Here is a 20,800-nt window from a genome sequence, read left to right on the forward strand (position 1 = left end):
GAGGAAACGTGCACATCAGTTTGCCAGTGTAACAGCCTCATCATAAGGAATTGCTTACAGGAATCGAGCTGTATGACCAGTTGATTAAGCACTGGTTAAGATCACTGAATTACGTCAGAGCAGAGTCCAATAAACACAGTTTGACTGTGCCTTGTCCTCTTTGTCAGTGTACTTTGTACACTTGGGTTTCAGACAGCTGGCCCAACCACATTCAAAGTAGCTTTGTTAGGAAATACTCCCTTAACCTGCATCCTGCCAAGTGGCTGTTGCCAGATTCAGGCCTTTTTACCACTGTACAAACTGTTAAATCTTGACAGAAAAACCTGACCCACTACATACATGTTAAAAGAAACTGCAGCTGTTCTTTGTCAATGTAAGAGGTTATCAGATATGTGCTTCCACTGTAAAGCTGAACACTTCAAACAGCATTTAAGTCCAAAAAATGCATTGCTTAACAGCATCAAAAACTAAGTAGTAAAGACTGCTTTTACAGAAAAGTACAGCTACCATCACACTGCACAAATATTAACAATTATATTTTCTGTATTTCTGTAGGACTGCATGTTAAGGTTTTATTATTATTATTATTTTGGCAGCTTTTCTCTGAGGAATTAATAGTGAAGTATTTACTAAACTTACCCACTCATCTTAGCCCACTATTTCAGACAAAGTATGAGAAAGGATCATGTGATACCTACAGCTACTCATTAATACTATGATGGTGTATCAGACTAACGGTGAAGAAAATTTCTGAAACTAAAAGTGAGATTCTGAGAAAGCAGCTTATGACTATTTAAACCTTTCAGAGGCCAGAAATAGGAACATTAGCTGTTTGGCTCTTACTTGTTTTCCGCTTTCCCAACTACAACTAAATCCCCAACTACAAACTCAATTCATTTGTAAACATAATCTAGGAGCGCAGCACAGGCTGCGATCAGCCCAGCTAGGGAGCAGCTCTGTGGAAAAGGACCTCAGGGTCCCAGTGGACAATGAACTCTACACGAGTGAACAGTGTACAGCTGCAGTAAAGGGTTATATCAACAAGGGCAATTCTAGCAGATACAAAGATGTCATTATCGCACTCTACTCAACGCTTGTCAGGCCACACCTGGAGTACTGTGTTCAGTTTTGGTCCTTGCTCAACAAAGATTTGGACAGGCTGGAGAGGGTCGAGAGAATCGCCACGGAGTTGATCCAAGGGCTGGGAAGCCATGTGAGAAAAGGCTGAGAGAGATGGGCTTCCTCAGCAGAGAAAAAAAGGCTCAGGGGAGACCTGATCACCAGGAGAGGAGATGGAAAAGACCCAGTGCAGGCAACAAAGTTGCCCACCACGGACTTGTTCAGTTTGTGCAGGGTAACATTCTAAGCCTCTGGCAGAATCTTAAAACACAGCTGAATTTTCAAAAAGTGGGAGATTTTCTTTAGGCAGTGAGGATGTTAAGCAAACTTTACACCAAATTTAAGTTCTTGCTCCAAAAGAAACAGAGAAGTTTTCTTCATCTCATTTCATTCTCAAGAAAGATTAACATTACAGGAAAAATGTTTAAAAATAGTTTTTTTACGAAAAATATTACAAATATTTCTGACTCAAAAGATAAAGAACAGAAAACTTCATTTTAAGTTTGTTACAACTCTAAGCCACTAGAACATCCCAAAAGCATCAGCGAACTGCAATACTAACAGGTTTATCATATTAAAATATTTCCTTTTCAATAGATTTTGTTATTAAACATATCACAACTCAGTACAACAAAGCAACCTGTCAAGCCTTCCAAACTGGGTGCTTAATATGATGATGATAATTTCTTCTCTTCTAGGTGATCAACTAACAGATATCTGATTGAAATTTTTAGAAATGCCTTGCTATTCTTTGAAACCAAGCCAGAAGCAGAGCAGCTTCCTTTTGAAACATTGTGGATTTTTAAATCTGCTATCTGCCACATGGTGTTCCAATTCCAAAGCTGTTCTTCAACCAACTAAAAGAACCTAAGGCTGAAGAGTAATACCAGTCTACAACTTTAAAAAAAGCAGGTAGTTTGACAACATTGTAAAACATTAGATATGCACTTTAACCTACACTTTATTTTTTTTTTTTGGTAAATTATGGCCACTGAAACAAACTGCTAAAGACCTTTTTTGTTTGAAGTCCGTATTAAAAAAATAAATCTGAAAATGTGTTAAGATCTTTCTTATGTGGCAGTCCCTGAAGTAAATATGGAGACAAATGTCAGGAGGGACCATATACAAGATGAGTTTAATAAAGCTCAGAGATGTTCATAGTTTCAGGTTTTCTAAGCTCAGTTACGCCTCAGAGGACTTAAACTTACTAACAGAAGTGTGATTTCCAGAGACTAGAAGTGCACATCACAATGCAAGAATTGCTCTAATGATCTCTTATCTATTTGTAATAGTTTTCAACCGAGGCTGGGATCAACGAGGAATTTTAGTGGCAGAAGAACCTGCTGACAAACAGCATTAAGATCAACAGCCTTTCAGAGCTGTTACTAGCAACCTAAAGATCAGCTCAACATTTACTCCAGTAGCAAGCACTTTCAGCAAACACAGCCAGCAGCAAAGCAAAAGCATTGCCAGCACCTCACCAGTGCAAAGGCAGCAAATAGGAGATGGAAGAAAAGCAAGAATGGGGCAAAACCCCTGCATATCAACACAGAAAGATATCCTACTGCCTAAGACATTAGCTGGCATTTCTTGGTTAATCTGAGCATCGAGATAAGGTGACCTTCCTCAGAACTTCATTTAAACCACTAACTGAAATCTCAAAAAACAACTGGCAAAATACAATCAGATGATCAAGCCTGCACATAGTAAAGATTTTATGCTGCTTATTCATTCTGCAAACTGAAACCAGCAGCTCTGAACCAAGCGACTCAGAAGGCTCAAATGCTTCTGCCTCTTCCCTCAGTTCTTTTCCAATGTGAAATGAGGGGGCAGGTGGGGGAAGAAGGCAGATACTCAGAAGATCTTTGTTTTTATATTTAAGTCATTAAAGATGACAAACCAACATGAACATGGGAGCCAGCAACCTGGTAAGAATGGTCTTTTCATGCAGGACTCTGAGCCAATACAAAGATTTGTGTACTGCTTAAAGTTTGTTAAATTTACTTTCCTGGAAGGAAGAAAATAAAAAAAGCTATCCAGTGTGAGTTGCTTCTTTTTACACCTGCAACAAATGGGCATGGATGTGTGTATCACAGGACCACTCAAGATTCAACCTATTAGCATGGTAGCTGGTGCACTTCCCTCACAACAGAAGCAGAAAGCTCTCTGAAAACCTGCGTTATGTTGCACTTCACTCCCATTTAGTACTAAGCGTAAGGATGTTTCTTCCCCTGTTGCCTTCTCTTCCTTTCCATCAGTTCATTCAATTGTCAGTTGATCTCCTTTCTCAAGCACCATTTTCTGTAGGCCATGTTCTCTGATGTCTATCCTGGGTAGCTCCTTTCACCCCTCCTCGTCCTCTGGCAACTCACATTTTATACTCATGTTTCTGTGTCACAATTTTGTGCAACTCCTGGTTCTTGCCTGGTTCTTTGCACTCACAACTGCAATGACTTCTGATAGAGTAAAGCAGACATTTTCACAAGCCAAGTGTTCTCTATGCAGCTGTGGATCAATTGTGAATAGGGAGATGAAAGGTGCTATAAACCACCCTAACACAGAACTGCAAGTCAAGGCTAGAAGCACCTGAAGAAGTGGCATGATTAATGCAGGAAACCAGCTTAAACACATTATTCCTACTCTAAAATAGTTCTTCTCAGAAACAGAATAATACTACTCTCCTTTAATGGAAAAGACATTTAATTTAATAATTCTGCTATCCCAGAAATACAAGCAGATTCTGTTCCCTTTTATATCACTATGGCAACTCACTAAGATACTGGAATCTATTATTTAGAGTGGAGAGGAAATAGGGTATTTCACTATACTCTCACCAGCCAAGGAACGCAGAAACTTCCAAGCTGAAAAAAAGAAAACCAAACCTTTGTTTAGCTGACTTGGACTACACAAGTTTTGAGCAGCAGGTGTGGGAGGTACTTCTCTTTGGTTTACTTTCTGGTTATTTTCAGAACAGCAATTCAATTTCCTCTAGCACCTAGAGCTTCACAGATATTATAGATCAAGTCTGTAACCAAATTTATATATCTCATCCGATGGCTCAACTCCAGGTTGATGGGACTGAAATAAGAAGTTCACCAACCTAATTTAAGAGATACCTTAGGACCAGACTGGACCTTTACACTATACCACTTCTTCTATTTTTAAAAACTTACCCTTTTCCTCCCTTCTTTATCACTGCTGACATACCACAGAACTTCCTCTAGCTGAACATCAAGGAGCTGTTCTCTTTGTACATGAAGCATCTAAGCCATAAAAAAATCCTCTCCTTTCCTCCTACTCTCAAGTTTTTATTAACTGTCCCTTCACCTTTACCACTACAGCCATTTATCTCACTCAGTTACTTCATTACCACATATTCCTCTGATGCTCCCAAGACATGCAACTAACACAACATGCTGCAAAACCCATTCACTGTTACAAGCACTCGATTTCCTATTCACAAGCCCTTTTTCAGCTTTCTTGCCAATATACTGTCATAAACCACAGAACTGTACACACTTCTGCTCCTTACTACCCATTTTCCTTTGGGCAACCCTGCTCTCTTCTGACTGCCCCAACCCACCTTTCTCTAGGGTTTCCAAACTTAATTAAAGGGACTGGTAGGACAGACTGAGCTCACTATCAGTTTTCCTGCAAGAGAGAAAGCATCCTCATTGCAGGCACATGCCAAGAAGCAGCACCCACCTCTGACAACACTCCCAGTTTTGTATCTTGTACCACCACTGCCTACACAGAGTTAATGTTAATTTTCTTTTTTTGTTAGTTGGTCCAGACAGACTAGTCCAGGGGAAGAAAACCAAAACCAAAACCCCCTCCTTATCTTTAAGCTAAATGTTGATTTTCATGAAGTTTTGAAGCACTGACTCTTCTGTACAAATATAGAAGGTTATTATGGCCAGTATTTAAAACCAAAACCAAAAAGAAATACCACCAGATTTGGACCAGCCTGAGAGCCGCAAAACCACTGAAAGGTTGATATGACAATCAAAGAACTCAAAGCAGCATGGATTCAGCAGAAAATAAGCCTGGCTGAAGTAATCTGATTATGATCCAATTCTGTAAACTAAAAATAGTTACCATTAATATTGTTTGGTACCTACTAGATTTTTAACTAGAAAACAGTCCTAGAAAGAGAGGAAGCAAGCTAGACAGCTTGGCTGGACTTTGAAAGCTGTGAATCTGCAGAGTGCTTGAACAACAACCCTGAGCTCTCAGTATGACAACAGGAGGTCTGAAAAGAAAACTGGGTAAGCATGCAGTGGCTTCTTTATGTGTTTGGCTTGATGTGAAAGCTACTGCAATGACAACGATCATGCTGTATTAGTTCGTGAACAGTATGTAAAAATGACAGGATTCAGAAAAGCCTCAAGGACTATTAAAAGTACTAAAATGCATGGCTGCAACAGAATCTAATTGCAATCATACCCTAATTTATTTAGCTTACTATTTAAGCTTATTAATTTGTGTATCTTATTAAGGTAAGGATTGAAGTGAACCTAAGTACCAATTTAGGGAATAGGAAGGTGATAACAGGAATATTTCCTATTTAGCAAAGACATATCAACAGGGAAGAGCTGAAGCTCTACAGCTTCAAAGCAAAAATCAGAAAAAATGTAAGTGACCAAATATCACTGAAATTCTGAAGATTAAGGCAATCTTTCATCTAAATAGTGTCTGCTTTTACTCATCAACAGGAATTAATTCACAAAAGCTGTAAAACCAATAATCAGAGGTATCGTGTCTGACTTTATCGCTGTCATTTTTATATGCATAATTCTTTATTAAATGGAACCTAATAATTGAAAGGGAATTACAAGTTCCCTTCTGCTTGTCTATATAGAAAGGTTGAGAAGAAGTTAACCCAGGAAGTAAAAATCATTTAAGACTCTGACCAAGCTGCCAAAACCATTAAACAAACCCACAGACAAGTATCAAAGTCCAGGAAAGCAGCGGTGCAGAACAGAAACCCCAAAACTGCATCAAACCATTGTATCTTTCTTGGCACCACAGAACCGTACTAGACAGAACATGGCTTAGTGCAACTTCAGATGACTGCTCTTCTAATGACACAAGATCAAGACAGGGCGCACTGCAAGACAGAATTTCATTCACTCAATCCAGTAGCAATTAAGCTGCCTCTTCAGACTGACAGTGATTGCAGTAAAGTTGATAGCTGGATAACCTAAGGAAACTGGGTTTAAGCAACAGTGCTGTGACTATCGGCATTGCATCTCCTCCCCCTTCCTCCAATCAGTTTAATCACTTTGTATATCACTGGTCAATTTTACTCATTTTTGTTAAAGGTCTCACAGATAATTAAGTTCCTAAGTAGAGAGATGGACAGGTAGATTATGACACTCGGATTAACATCGCCGTGTAGAAAAGGCACAAAGACCTCTGCTATTCCCCAACATGTTTAGCTGAGGGCGGTGTAACCAGGGCTCTCAATGAGCCACTGTTATTGCCAGTTTACTCCTGTCAGCACCTCAGAAAGATTATCTGAGGACATGGGAGCAAACTGAAAGTATGATAGGGAATGGTTTCGAAGACCCCTGGGGAAGGGTGTTGTGAAGAACTACAGCCTCTACAGTGCAGCGTGAGGATACACAGCCAAAATCTACTAGGTATGCCACTCTCAGATCCATTTTGGCAACAGAAAAATAGAAAGGTCAAACCATTCTTTCCCCCACTAAACTGTTCCCATGTCTCTGAATCTGACAAGACAGTTACAAGAGGAAGACAAAGACGGCCTTTTCAGGGAGCCACCTCTACCCTTACATTCTTCTGGACTTGTCTACGTATGAAAGCTAAAATCAATTTAATTGTAAGACCCAGATTTACAATTTGAGCTATATTTCAGAGAACAGAAAATGCATGTCATAATTAAGGAAAGAAGAGAGAGAGCAGAGACATCTTAGACATGATCTCTTATGATAAAAGGCCAGGTCTTCACAAACTAATAGTAGTGATGAAGAGCTGCATACATGAGAGCTTGCCTGTTCAACAGTATAAACTGCTCTAGTAAGACGCATCTGTCACTCACCACTGCTTTCTTCCAAATCCCTTGTACTTGCAAAGAACCTTCCCTACTTCCTCCTGTTGTATTGCTGAAATAACCCAGTGTGAAATAACATGCTAAATACCAAGACGACAATAACTATTTCACGCTTCAAAAGCTACCTGTGAACAATGATTCAGTTTTCTGAATGCCTGAGCTGCAACTTTAGGGTTATACCATAATCAATAGCCCTTAGTTGTCAGAGCAACTGTGCATAAATAATCCAGCCCTTCCAGAGCAGCTGCAACTCGGCATCTGACATGCTTCATTCAAAATCCCCTATTACATTACCGACACATTAAGGACACTTTTCCTCTCTCTACTTTTTAAGAGCAAGCTGGTACAAAATGGAAATTCTGCACTTCCCACTATGACCCACAGATCCAAGAAGTATCCTTTGGGCTCAGCATGAACAGAATGATTTGGTATACAGACACAGGTATACTGCTCCTGCCTCCAAGTCAGCACTGTCACAAGTCACCACAGGACAGAGATGATTCAGAACCTCTTCTGTACTTGCTGCCACCAAGCCACTTCAATCCCTTGCACCCTTTACTTTCCTCTTTTATGGGCCTCACCAAAACCAGTCACTTAATACTCCATTATCAGACTAAGCCTTCATATTCCGTCATCAAATTACTACACCTACTTGAAATCTGGGCTTTCAACATGCAGCTTGGTTAACAAGCTCAGCATTTTGTCTCCCTTCTCTCTTCCCATTAACTTAAATGATTTTGCTACCAAGAAGTGCGTCACCTTACTTGGCTTAAATAATTTCTACTTTTTGATCTTTCTTATCTTTCGCTTAAGACAAGGAAACGAAGCAGTTGGGCGTCTCAGAAGTTATCAATAAAAGTATACAAAGCACTGTGAATGTAAGAGTGTATCTGCATTAAGTAATGGAAGAATATCAGAAATTCAGACTGTCAGTTTATTTTAATACTGTTAGTAAGCAACAGTAAAGAGGACAGAACTCCTTTCAAAAGGCTTCTTTCTGCTTCCCAGAGTGGTTACTCCAGGAGAGATAGAGACTAATGCTCTGCCATCTGCACTGCTTCACCACTGGTTCCCAAAGAGCTTAACACACCCAAGTTCCAGAGCTGCTATGACCTAGCATCAACTACTTGGAATTAATCCCCTCCTCGGTCCCTGTCCTGTACGCTACTGCCACAACTCCACTCAGCCACTTTGCTTGCACACTCAGTACAAAAGAGCTGCTTTCCAGGCAGACAAATGCTGAGGACTTTGCACTTTGGACTCTTACCTCCCTCTGGTATGAAGCACCAATCTCTGACACAAAGCAAGGTCTACCTAACCGATTAAGGCTCTCCAAGAAGTGTAAAAGAGAAGTCCACTAGGAATTCACATTCATGTGTGAAGTGGGAAAGACAGGCTTTCTTTACTATGCTGGCACCATCCTCTATCTGTTTACTGACAAAAAAATAAGTCTCTGCTAATTACTACTTCATGCTATAGTAACATGTTTCAGAAGAAAGTCTCCATGGTGCTTGGGATGTATATGCCAGGGGGACAGATGGAGAAGCAAGGAAAAGATTAATCATTTTATGGCAGAAAGCCAGTGGTGTTACCAAATAAAAAAAAAAAACAAAACAAAACTCTGTTTCGGTGCAGGCCCAGTGGCAGTACTGTTACCTCAGCTGAGGTGAGAGCTCACCTAAACCAACCTGCAGATTTGGAGGTCTGACAAAACACTCATTTAAAATACTCACTTTTGAAGTCAATAACAAGAATGCCTTAAAAAAAAACAAACAACAAAACAACAACAACAAAAAAAAAAAAAAGAACAAGAATCAGTTTGAGAACTAAATCGTGACCTGGCAAGCAGCATTCAGAGGAAGCCTGAGTTGTGCTGAAGTCTCCACTCCCCTACCTAAGCTAACTGCTCTAATAAAAGCCTACTGCAACAGAATCATGAAGCATTTAGTTTACTACTGCAGAGCAAGACTCTCTAAGTCAAAGAAAAATACTCAAATGCCAGGAACAATTGTAATTTACTTCATCCTTTATTAGAGGATGAGAGATTTGGTAAAGCTGGAAATAACATTTCAAAAATTCCCTGAAGAGGAGACCAGGTGTTTTATTACCACTTGTAACAAGATTTGAAATTCTCTTCCAAGCATTTCATAGAGGTCAAAGACAAATTTAAGTTATTCCAGGGCAACAAGACCACTTTAAAAGTGTATGAATGTTTCTGCATAATTGCTGAAATACAAGAGGAGGAATTTTGTGGCAAAGTGCTCCTTACAAATGACTGGGTATATAAAGAACAAACTTTTAATACACTTAACTAGAAATTAACCTTTTCCAGGAGAAAAAAGAAAAAAAAGAAATCAATTAATCACATGCTTGCACTGTGAATATGCCTTAGGAAAGAAAATGTCTCCAAAATTCTGCACAAGCCTGAGCGCTGATACAACCAAGTATACTACAGGAAGAATCAAAGTAATTTCTGCACTGAGCAGCACTGCTGTACTTACAAAGCAAAAACAAAGCTCAGGCAGCTTACTTTGTAACAAGTGCCACCTCTGCAAATAAAAACATCAAAGCTCTAATGGATAATTAGCCACAATTGATCAATGCATTCCAATTGCTTCAAGAACTTTCATGAATGCCATGCAGAAAAAGTCGCTTTCTCAAGATAAACAAGACATATTCTTACTACATAAGGATAGAAAATTAACAAGAACCGCTAAATTAACCAAAGATGCTTCAAAGGTTTGTTTCATCCAAAAAATATAGTTTGGACACAAACAGTAACTCCACAGCACTTACAAAGAGGATTTTGAAAGACTGAAATCCAGTTAAGGAACACCTCTACAGAGTGTATATTCACAGGCCAAAATCTTTACAAGTTACTTCTAGAAGCAGAATCTGTCTGTATTAAAACACATCAGTACACATACAGTGTAGTAGTACACACACAGTGTGTACTAATGTCACACCAAACCAGAATTTTCTAATTCTAACAAATTTCTAACTCTAATTTTGAGTTAAGATCTAACCTGATCTCAACTCAAATATCCCTGTCCTCCCCTAATTCCTCTACTTCATCATCATCAAGCTAAATACAGGTTTCTACACCAACAGCAAATCTCAATGCAAAGTTAATGCTTCTTCCGTTATTTTCTGTATCACAAATATTAGCCTTTTGAAATGTACCCAACAGGTCACAGAAGAATTTACAGATGTGGCTACCAGCACCTCAGCAGTTCTGAAGTCCCTACAGTTTGCTGGAGACAGACAAAAAAAAGGAGAGTTCAACACTCTCCAAAAAAATCAGTATTATTTGGAATAAAGTGTTTCAGTAAGAAAAACAGTAGCACTATTTAAGAGATTCTTTCCCACTTATCTCGCAAAAGTTGGCCAAAGACACATTACCAGGTAGTCTGTGTGATACAACAGCCTACAAAGAGGTGTAGAAAAGGCATTAGTAGTTCTACAGACTAACAGCAACAGGAAAGGTGTCCCAAAAATATAATGAAAAGAGGTTTTCTGTTTTCCTTCTTTACAGTATGTACTTCCTAGACAGACATGAGTCCTAAGGGAAAAGTGGACATGCCGAAGGGAGAGACTGTGCTGCTACGAATTAATTATTCTATTTCAATCCAGAGCTGGGGGGGGAGGAGGTACCTTTCAAACAGACAAGAAACAAACTTACACCACAGGTTACATGAAATACATTAAAAGAAAAAAAAAGAAATAAAAAAAAAAAATCAATAGAGTTCAGTCCAAACAACCACTTAGCACAAATATCATAGCCTGACATTAACAGTAACTAAGGAGAAACAGAACTATAAATAATTTACACACTGTTGAAATAATACTTAAATAACTCTTAAGAGCCAAATATGTTTATTTTGAAATACACTGACTCCAACAGTTACTGTGAAACCTCCAGTCTTTCTGTAGAAACAGGCTCTCCTGGAATAACAATTCACATGAGCCTACCAGGAGACTTCTCAAGAGGTTTTTAAACAAGGCAAACTCTGATGGTTGTCTTTAAACACACACTTAAAATTGAACAGTGTGAACAAAGGCCTGCCCATACATGCCTCTCACCGAAAGCAGCCTGCACACAGCAGTTGTCCAGGAACTTATTTTAATGCAAGATACCCAATATCAGACTAATGAAGCAAAGATAACTCATTCCAAGAACAAAACATCATCTTCGACTGATGGTGTTCCAACACTTTTCCACTTCCATGGAAGCACAGAATCACAGAATACTGACTGAAGGGACCTCACAGATTCTCTGGACCAACTTTTTTTTTGGCAAAGCATGACCTAGACTACATGCCCCAGTGCCCTGTCCAGCTGAATCTTAAAAGCGTCCAACATCAGGGAGTGCACCACTTCCCTGGGGAGATTATTCCAATGGCTGGTTGTTCTCACCGTGAAAAATTTTTCTTATGTCCAGTCAGAATCTCCCCAGAAGTAACTCTGTGCCCATCACCCCTTGTTTTTCCCACGAGTCCTTGTGAAAAAGGAGTCTCCATCTTCTCTGCAGCCACCCTTAAATACTGGAACATGGTGACCAGGTCTCCCCTGATTTTTTTTTTTTTTTGCTCTTGGCTGAACAAACGCAGTTCTCTTAGCCTTTCCTCAAAGGGCTGCTCAGTCCTTTGATCATCTTTGTCGCCCTTCTCTGGACTCCTTCAAGACTGTCCAGAGAGATCTTCCTGCTGTAAGGGTAGCCACTTAATTTAGTCCATTTGCCAAAAATTTCAAAGGGCACTTGTTTTTTGTCTGTTTTCTAAAATTCCCTTAAAAAAATTGAATACCCCACAGATAGAACAGCATAATGCTGCAGTCACTCTGAAAACTCAAAACCTTTCCACCCCAAAACAGCAGCACCTCCCAGAGACTGCTAAAGAATCTATTTACTACTCTCTTCTAAAAGTCTATTTCAGACAGGTCCTTTTGGCAAGGATGTTTCTATATTTAACATGCTGTAATTTCATTATAGAATCACAGAATCATAGAATAGTTAGGGTTGGAAAGGACCCTAAGATCATCAAGTTCCAACCCCCCTGCCATGGGCAGGGACACCCCACATTAAACCATATCACACAAGGCCTCGTCCAACCTGGTCCTGAACACTGCCAGGGATGGAGCATTCACAATCTCCCTGGGCAACCTGTTTCAGTGCCTCACCACCCTAACAGGAAAGAATTTCCTCCTTATATCCAATCTAAACTTCCCCTGTTTAAGTTTTAACCCGTTACCCCTTGTACTATCACTACAGTCCCTAATGAAGAGTCCCTCCCCAGCATCCCTAGAGGCCCCCTTCAGATACTGGAAGGCTGCTATGAGGTCTCCATGCAGCCTTCTCTTCTCCAGGCTAAACAGCCCCAACTTTCTCAGTCTGTCTTCATATGGGAGGTGCTCCAGTCCCCTGATCTTTCTTGTGGCCCTCCTCTGGACTTGTCCCAACGTTGAGGACACCAGAACTGCACACAATACTCCAGGTGAGGTCTCACAAGAGCAGAGTAGAGGGGCAGGATCACCTCCTTTGACCTGCTGGTCATGCTCCTTTTGATGCAGCCCAGGATACTGTTGGCTTTCTGGGCTGCGAGTGCACGCTGAAGCCAGCTCATGTTCATTTTCTCATCAACCAACACCCCCAAGTCTTTCTCTGCAGGGCTGCTCTGAATCTCTTCTTTGCCCAACCTGTAGCTGTGCCTGGGATTGCTCTGACCCAGGTGTAGGACCTTGCACTTGGCATGGTTAAACTTCATAAGGTTGGCATCAGCCCACCTCATAAGCGTGTCGAGGTCCCTCTGGATGGCATTATGATTCATTCTGAAACAAAGGCACTACTGAATCCCTTTTATGGCACAGTACACTGCTTATTTGCCAAACCTAAAGCAGATTCGTACACACATACAAAAGAACATGACTATCACCTTGGGGCTTGAGCATTTTCAGAGCTTGTAAGTCTAACATTTCCAGATGCTACTTAGGTAGTTTTTGTAGCACCAGGAGTTCAAAAATCATCTGCAGTCCTCATTCATGGAAATCTCGATTCTACAAAATATTTCTGGCCTTAGAATTAAAGCTATCACTGCAATTACATATAAACAGTTAAGACACAAATAAATAAGCTTAGTGTGCCACTTTCCTCCCCGGTTTTTCTGGAGTAAATACTCTTCACTGTAACAGCAAGACAGACAAAGCTGCAGCAGTCAAATTGGCTATATATGCTACACAAATGGATTTAGCTTTCCAAACCACCAGTTATTTCCTCTGAATATTCACAGGAAGAAAGGAATATTTTAATTTTTTGCCATTCCTTGTCCTCAGCCATGCAAAGTTAAGTAGCAGTTGTGTAAGAATTCAGTATTTTTTTATTGAGATGTGGGGGAAACTGTATCAAAACATCCCTTCTCATTTAAAAGTTAATCTTTAAATACAGGTGAAAACTAGCCTACCCTCTATGAGGTTGACTTGGCCATGCCGTGTAGCCTCTTGTATTGAAATTTCAACCCCCTAGCTAAGTGAGGACATTTCAAAATCCCAAAATACAACTTGTAAATGTACTGTTGGTTTTCGTCCGAGAGTAAAAAGGTGTCCCATTTGTACTTCAACAAAGTGGTTATCACTTGTGGAAGCCACAGAAAAAGAACAGCCTCCTCTCACTGCTCTTCCACTCCTGATCCATTCCTTAGACAGGCTGACACAATGCCGTAAGTAATTCTCTGATTTCTTGCATTCCTTTTTTCTAAGGAAATAGGCAACCAGCATTTAGTTTTCAGACCATAATACTGGCTGCTTTGACACATTCCTGCATGTAATTCCAATTATAGGATTCCCAGAATAATCACAGCTCACTGTCAAGTACAAACATTAAGTTTATCTTTCAAGTAAGAAGTTTTGAGGCATGGTAAAAGATTCTGTCATCAGAAATGCTTCTGTGATATAGTATCTATGGGAATGATTGCAGTCTATTAAGAAAATTACTATGACAAAGACACTTCCTTCTGACTGAAGTAATCAGGTATTTCGTAACAGACCAACATTTAAGTTCGCAGGTGTTCCTCCCTCCCAACATCTGAGTCATTTTTTACCTGTGTAAAAAAAAAAACAACAACCTACAAACAGCAGCAGGAAGGTATGTGAAAACAGTCTAAACACTCAAAAGAAGTAATTTCAGTCACATCTACTGGTTAAGACTTGGAAAATCTTATCATTTTAATAAACCTTCTGAAACAACAATGGAAATCTTGATTTTAATCCGTGGCTTCCAAAAGAACTGGTGGATTTGTTAGTCTCATTTACAAAAGTGTCTTTCAGAAAAACTACTTAGAAATAAACCCCACCTCAAACACAAACATTGAAGAAGACAGGAACCAATATTATTTAGTGTTAGTGACAAAATCCTTAACCTTTGTGTTGTGTGACCACAGTAGATGATCACAGCACAATTCTACTCTGAAAAGTCACCATAAACATTTTTGACAGCTGAATGGCAAGCCAATGCCAATTAACAGAAACAGGCTTTTTGATGCCTGAGTTGGAAGCAAGAGGGGAAACCATGCTGTGGTCTGCCCCCATGAAGGCTGTCTGTTCCATTTCTTGCAGTACTTACCTTGCAGCAGTAGAGCCAAACTGAACCTAGATACCTGCTTAAGCGTATGCAGAAGATGGCAGCCAAGTGACTATCACTTCAAAGATCTTCAATGATATTGCACAACTGCAAATGAAATGTAACTCGTGTACTAGAAATAGGAAACAACTCAATTTCAGGTGCCATGAGTAACAGTTGTGGTAAGAGAGCTTTTCAAGTCACCAGATCTCTTCTACAGATCAGAGTAAACTCATCTGAGGAGCACCACTTTCCAGGGTCATGTTTCAAAACAAAACTGTGTTACAGATACTGTAATTTTACCACGAGTCAGTGTGTTTTGCTGTTATGTGTTTCTATATATTGAGATCTTTCTTCTGTTTGTATTATTATAAAAGCACATATGTCTCTTCTCAGTAAAAACGCTGTTTTGGCAACAGTTATTCAACAGAGAACTAAGCGACCATGGTCAAGTATGTAACATTTGTTAAGAGTCCCCTGCAATTGGGAAGCAGCATTTTTTGGAATACGATTTGGACTGGCTACTTGTGTTTGCCAGAGACATGGTCTGCTAGGAGACAGCTTGGCAGCCTAGGACAGACAACTCAGAGGATGACAAGCATATTAACTGCAAGTCATGTAAGAACAATTCAAGCGGATTCAGACAGACTGAGAGTCACCAGAGAAACAAACAGCACCAGCAGTTTGCTAAAACACACAGAACTGCAAAGGAATGAGAACATCTTCAGCTGACTTAATTCACAAGCAGCAAGCGTAGCTAAACCTGGCACTTTGCAGTATCAACTGGGTGAGCTCGTTAAATAACTAGCATAATTTTTTTCTCATCACAAATTTTCCTTACTACATATTCCAGTCAAGTAACATAACTACATAAACGATTTCAGTCCTGTATAAGAATTCTTGCTCTTTAATGCAGTTATCTTATTAAGTTTCCTAAAGATTAATATCCAACACCAAAAAACCACTCAGGAAAACAACAACAGGGAGCAAAACTGTGAAAAGTGCTTGTCAGAGGCACATGTAGTATATATGTATACACCCAACCTAGAAACAACTTTTACAGCTGAGTAATAAAATGAGACAACTGGTTATTCTCTTGGTAGAAAAAAAAAGGAAAAAAAAGTTTTTACTGTTTTCTGAAGTTCACTTCTACTAAGAGCTCTTCCTCTTCTTCAGTATAAAAACTTCTCCTACTGCAATATGCACTGTCATGTGGCTTTTTTAACTAAAACAACATAAAAACATGCACTATTCCAATAAATTAGGCCAAGACAGTTAAGAGAAAACACTGTTCTGAACTCGCATGCAAAAATCCAGCGTAACAGACCTGACTTTGCACAGTTAGTGGTTATGAGTCTTTTACTATTTTTGTATCAATCCTACTACTGGTGATATTTGCCTCTAGTATTTTCCTTCAGAGTTTTCAAAATATGCAGAATGTAATTACTTAAAATCTACAATCTTAAAAGGTATTTTACAAAAAAAAAAAAATAAATAAATAAATAAATACCCAAACCAACAAAATGTTGTAAACCTTGTAACTAGGTATGAAAAAAAACAATCACTTTCTCCTGATTTCTGTAAAGATTTAGACTAAGACCTGACCAAACAGCTCCATCCTTTACTGGGGCATACAGAGCCCAATAACATGTTTGATTAAACTGCACATTTCAGAAAGAAAACTAACCTTTAGGTAGGTTTACTAGTTCTATAGGGAAAAACACTTTGAAAGGAACCCCCAGACAACTGCAGTTTCATTGCCACCTAAGAGCAATAGCTTCTGCCGATCACTAGTCACAAACAGCTACAGGATTCCTCCTGTAGTTTCTCTTGTAGTAGCAGTTCCTGCTACTGGGTATCAGCAGCTCCTTACTAGAGTGATACAGCTCTGAAGTTACTGAGGAAAAGGCGATTCCTCTTACAGAACTGTAGAAGGAGGCATTACAACTTGGAAACACATGGAAAAGAAAACACTCAAAAGTCCTACTCATCTCAATGGGACTGCTACTTCTTAAGGGAAAGAACAGAAGTACCAGTTAAGTGAATCACTGTCCAAAACTCTCAACAGAGTGCAAAATAGAAGCTTGAGAACTGTACAAAATAAAGAGGAATGTCCCAAATTTCTCCTCTGATTTTCCACAAGCTTTGATAGCAGTTATCAGCCTGAGAGGAATGCATCTCAGCAAGAAACTATATAATATCCGATCTCCGGAAACACAACTTCAAGCTCTTGCCAACCACAATGAACTACTTGAAGGCTTTGTCTCCCTCATTTGAAAAAGCAACTGTGACAGCAACAGGAGAGTATTAAGGCACAGAGTATGCTTGCAATGATGTGCTGACTTCTATGGAAGTAAGAGACCATCTGCTTAGCTTTGCTACTGCTTAACATGTTCTATAACAATCTTAACTCTGATTTAAAAAGATTTTCTAGATGGTCTGAACATGTTTTCTGGACTTAACGGATTTCACAAAAAAAACATGGCACAACACAAGAGGACAACTGCATTACTACTACAAATTACTGTGACAAAATGATCTGTTCTTCTACACCCACCAAGTGATGATTGTTCAAAGAAGAAACCTGCTCTTTTAAGACGATACGTTAAAGAACTTCAAACCTAATCAAATAAAAACTATCTCTGTAGTGTCATCCAAGAAAACATGGCCACAATGCCAGAGTTATAAGAAAAACTTACAGGAAAGGAGTAGTAGTGAGGAGAGCAGAAGTACGCACAGTAGTATAAAAGAGAAGTTTCCTCAGAGGTTTCAAGATTATCTCAGATAAGTCAAATGCCACAAAGCAGGTGCTCTAAATAAATCTGAATATGCAGACTGCAAAGTCACGGCCAAGGAAGAATTCAAATCCTTGATACAGTAAATAGCTGTAGCTTTAATTCACAAAACCTCCTCAAGGACTATGCTACTGCCCATTTCCAAAAACATTCTAGGCTATCAAGAACACGCCATACACTCCCAAGAAAACATAACTATGACTTTAATAGGTATTGCCTAACTTGTATCGACTGACAGGTTGCTTCTCAGAGTGGACCATATGAAATCTATGAAATCCTTTGTTCACATCTGTATAGACTGAGGAAGTATTTTGCTTTAATCTCTCCCTGCCAATGGAAAAACAGCTGTCTTGATCTCAAGCACATTATAGCCCTCTGACATAGAGTATCAGTTATTCTTCATGCCCTTTTAAACTGGTTCAGGGTAAGGCTGAACCACCGCTTTCAGCTTATGCAAGCACATCGATCACAAGCTCAAGATACCATGCTCACTTCTAGTGTACTTTTCATTCTGTCTAGAGCTGCCTTAAAATGGCAAGTTCTGCTCAAAATTAACAGTATTGGCTTATGATGCTCCAGATGAAATGAATCCAAGTTATTTCTGAGAGCAGGTGAAGGGATGAGAATCAGGATTTTTCTTTTCCCTTTTTCTCTTACTAGAAAGAATGCTTATGAAAACATACCACAAGAAAGAAAAACAGAAAAAGCAATGGACTTTTCTTGATTAGTAATTTACTAAAGGATTAGAACAAGCCATCAAGGAACAAGGTCTTGCTCCAAACTAGACCCAAACCATAAAGGGTCACAAGTGCTACACACCGCCTATAAACACACTGAATTGAGAAAGACAGGCTTCTGAGCCACACTAGAATGAGGTTTTAATCAGTGATACACATCACTTATTTTAAACAGAATGAGAAAATCTTGGGTTTAAAAAGTTCTTTAAAATATTTTCTTTTTCTGCATTTGTATTTCATACTTTCCTTTCCCTTTGGATAGGGCACTACAGCCATCACCTTCCAGAATTCATCTCCAGCCTTAACACAGATCTTCAAGCATGATGGCAGCTACATTTTAAGCCAAGTTAGGCACATTCACTATTAGGTAAATCAGCTGCCTCACCACTTTTATTACTGCTCTTTGAATCTTTTAAACAGCATACATTAAGTAGAAAACATCGAGGAACAGAAGGTGAAAAATTAAACTAACCCCCAGTCTCCTTCAGCAGAAATTTCAGTTTCTGGAAGGACAAACTGGCTGACTGAAGTGTTTCTTCACTCTTCTTGAAAGCCTTCACCACAACTGGAGCATCAATAAGCAAAAAAGCTAACACATAATCATGTCTGATCATCCTATCAGGATAAAAACTGGAGGATGGGGAGAGACTGGACAAGGATGCCAATCTTCAAATGCCAACTAAGAAAATGGCAAAAACAGAGAATGCTTCTGCTTGTCAGAAGAAAATTCAGGGAGCAAGTAATTTGTTCCAAAAATATTTGTGTAAAACACTGTGCTCACCTGCTGTCTTACTATGACAAAATTAAGCTGTAAATAAAGTAAAACTTGAAAACAAAACAAAACCCACAAATCTTTTAAGCTTCATCTTGTTCAACAAGAGGTTGAGCCCTGGAAAATACCTTAGCTTCTATTTTTAATAAACTGGCCAAATTTTAAGAACTGTTTTCTCTTACATGCACCTTCATGGAAGCACCATTTTATCATTTCTGCTCTGTCATTAAGCAGCCCTACTTTCTCAGTTTCTCCAAACAACTTCCTGTGTAAGGACTTTGAAAGCACTACTTTTGCTCTGGTCTTTTGGAAGTGCATCACCAGTGCACAGGAGCACAGCACTGCATACGAGGACAAACTATTTAACTGGGATACTTCCTCTATTCTTTTCCAATGTATTTCTTGTTCAAATTAACTTTTCCCTTACTTCTTGAAGATGTGCTGACAAAGTACAGATCACCTTCCCAAGCTGGTGAATCCCATTTGCAGCTGGCATCAGGCTAACAGTGAAGTCCTTGAAGAATGAAATCTGTCTGAGTGGTGGCTTATTCCTTACCAAGGTGGGTCTGTTTATTTAAACCAAGACATTACTGAACCTCCCCCCACCAGGCTCACACATTACTTCATCAGATGAAGACTTCAAGCAAGCCCCTTTGCTTTGAGGTAATTCTACTTGGCTAGTTCACATGGTAAATTAGTAGCTTTGCCATGTAACTGCATAGTGACTAGGAAAAATCTAAGAAATTAGATATCCAGAAGTTTATAGAAATAAGCCATATAATTGGGTTTTGTCACTCTTCCCACATATTTCAGAAGAAAGAAAAAGAAAGATAAGCTGATTCTCTATGCGCACACCAACCTGCCTCACATAACCAATGTCGCAAATTTGGAAGCTGGAAACAGCCATATCCACTTTCACATGCTATACCTTTACTAAGATCACAAGCATCCCCTGCTTAAGCAAAGGTATCCCCTTCACTGCAGAGAAAAGACTTCTTACGGTTTTTATTTTTGAAAAGTAAAAATTAACTATATAGTTTTCCACAGCAATGTCAGCATTTCTTCAGAGATGACACACACATTCATATCAGGCAATGCATTTTTTTCATTATTCTTAACACATCAATGAGCTAACATTTATGCGCTAACAAGTGACAATGACTAGTGATGTATGAAGAGATAAAATATCAGAGATAAGAAAATTATCTTTTTCTACATATCAAAATATGGTGGGCTTGCCACCAAAATTTCACAAAGGAGCCGTACCAAAGCAACACAGCCAAGAGATGAGGCACACTGCTGTCTAATTGAGACAAGAGGAGCAGCAATCAAAACACTTCTCTAAGCTCAAGAAATAAAAAACAAGGACTATATCAAGCAGGGAGTAGCACAGTGCCCCAAGCAGGGGCAGATACTTTCAGGTGTATATATTCCCTGCCATTCAATAATGGTCACTGAATTAGACTTCCTGCCCTGACACTGCCCTTCCCTTTCACAGGCTTCACATTACTTTGACAATCTATGTGAAATTTGATGTTTTCAGACCAGTTCCTCTAGATTTGGAAACACTCACTGCACAGCTGTTGACAGTGGTCCTTGACAAGGGGACCGATTGTCACACCTCTCCCTTCAATTACAAATACTTAAGTTTTCACATCACTTTAGAAAATATTGTTGTCTGGCAACTAAATT

General features: G+C 39.3%; 1 protein-coding gene across 9 annotated transcripts in view; it reads right to left on the reverse strand.

Moving 5' to 3' along the window:
• CREBBP (CREB binding protein) overlaps nt 1–20,800 on the reverse strand; it is a 95,327-nt gene that overhangs the window by 60,306 nt on the left and 14,221 nt on the right. The gene's annotated exons all lie outside the window — the stretch shown is intronic.

Source organism: Pezoporus wallicus, unplaced genomic scaffold (genome assembly GCF_028554395.1).
Source record: "Pezoporus wallicus isolate ANWC-B61680 ecotype Strahan unplaced genomic scaffold, APGP_CSIRO_Pwel_v1 contig_8000, whole genome shotgun sequence".
NCBI lineage: Eukaryota > Metazoa > Chordata > Aves > Psittaciformes > Psittacidae > Pezoporus > Pezoporus wallicus.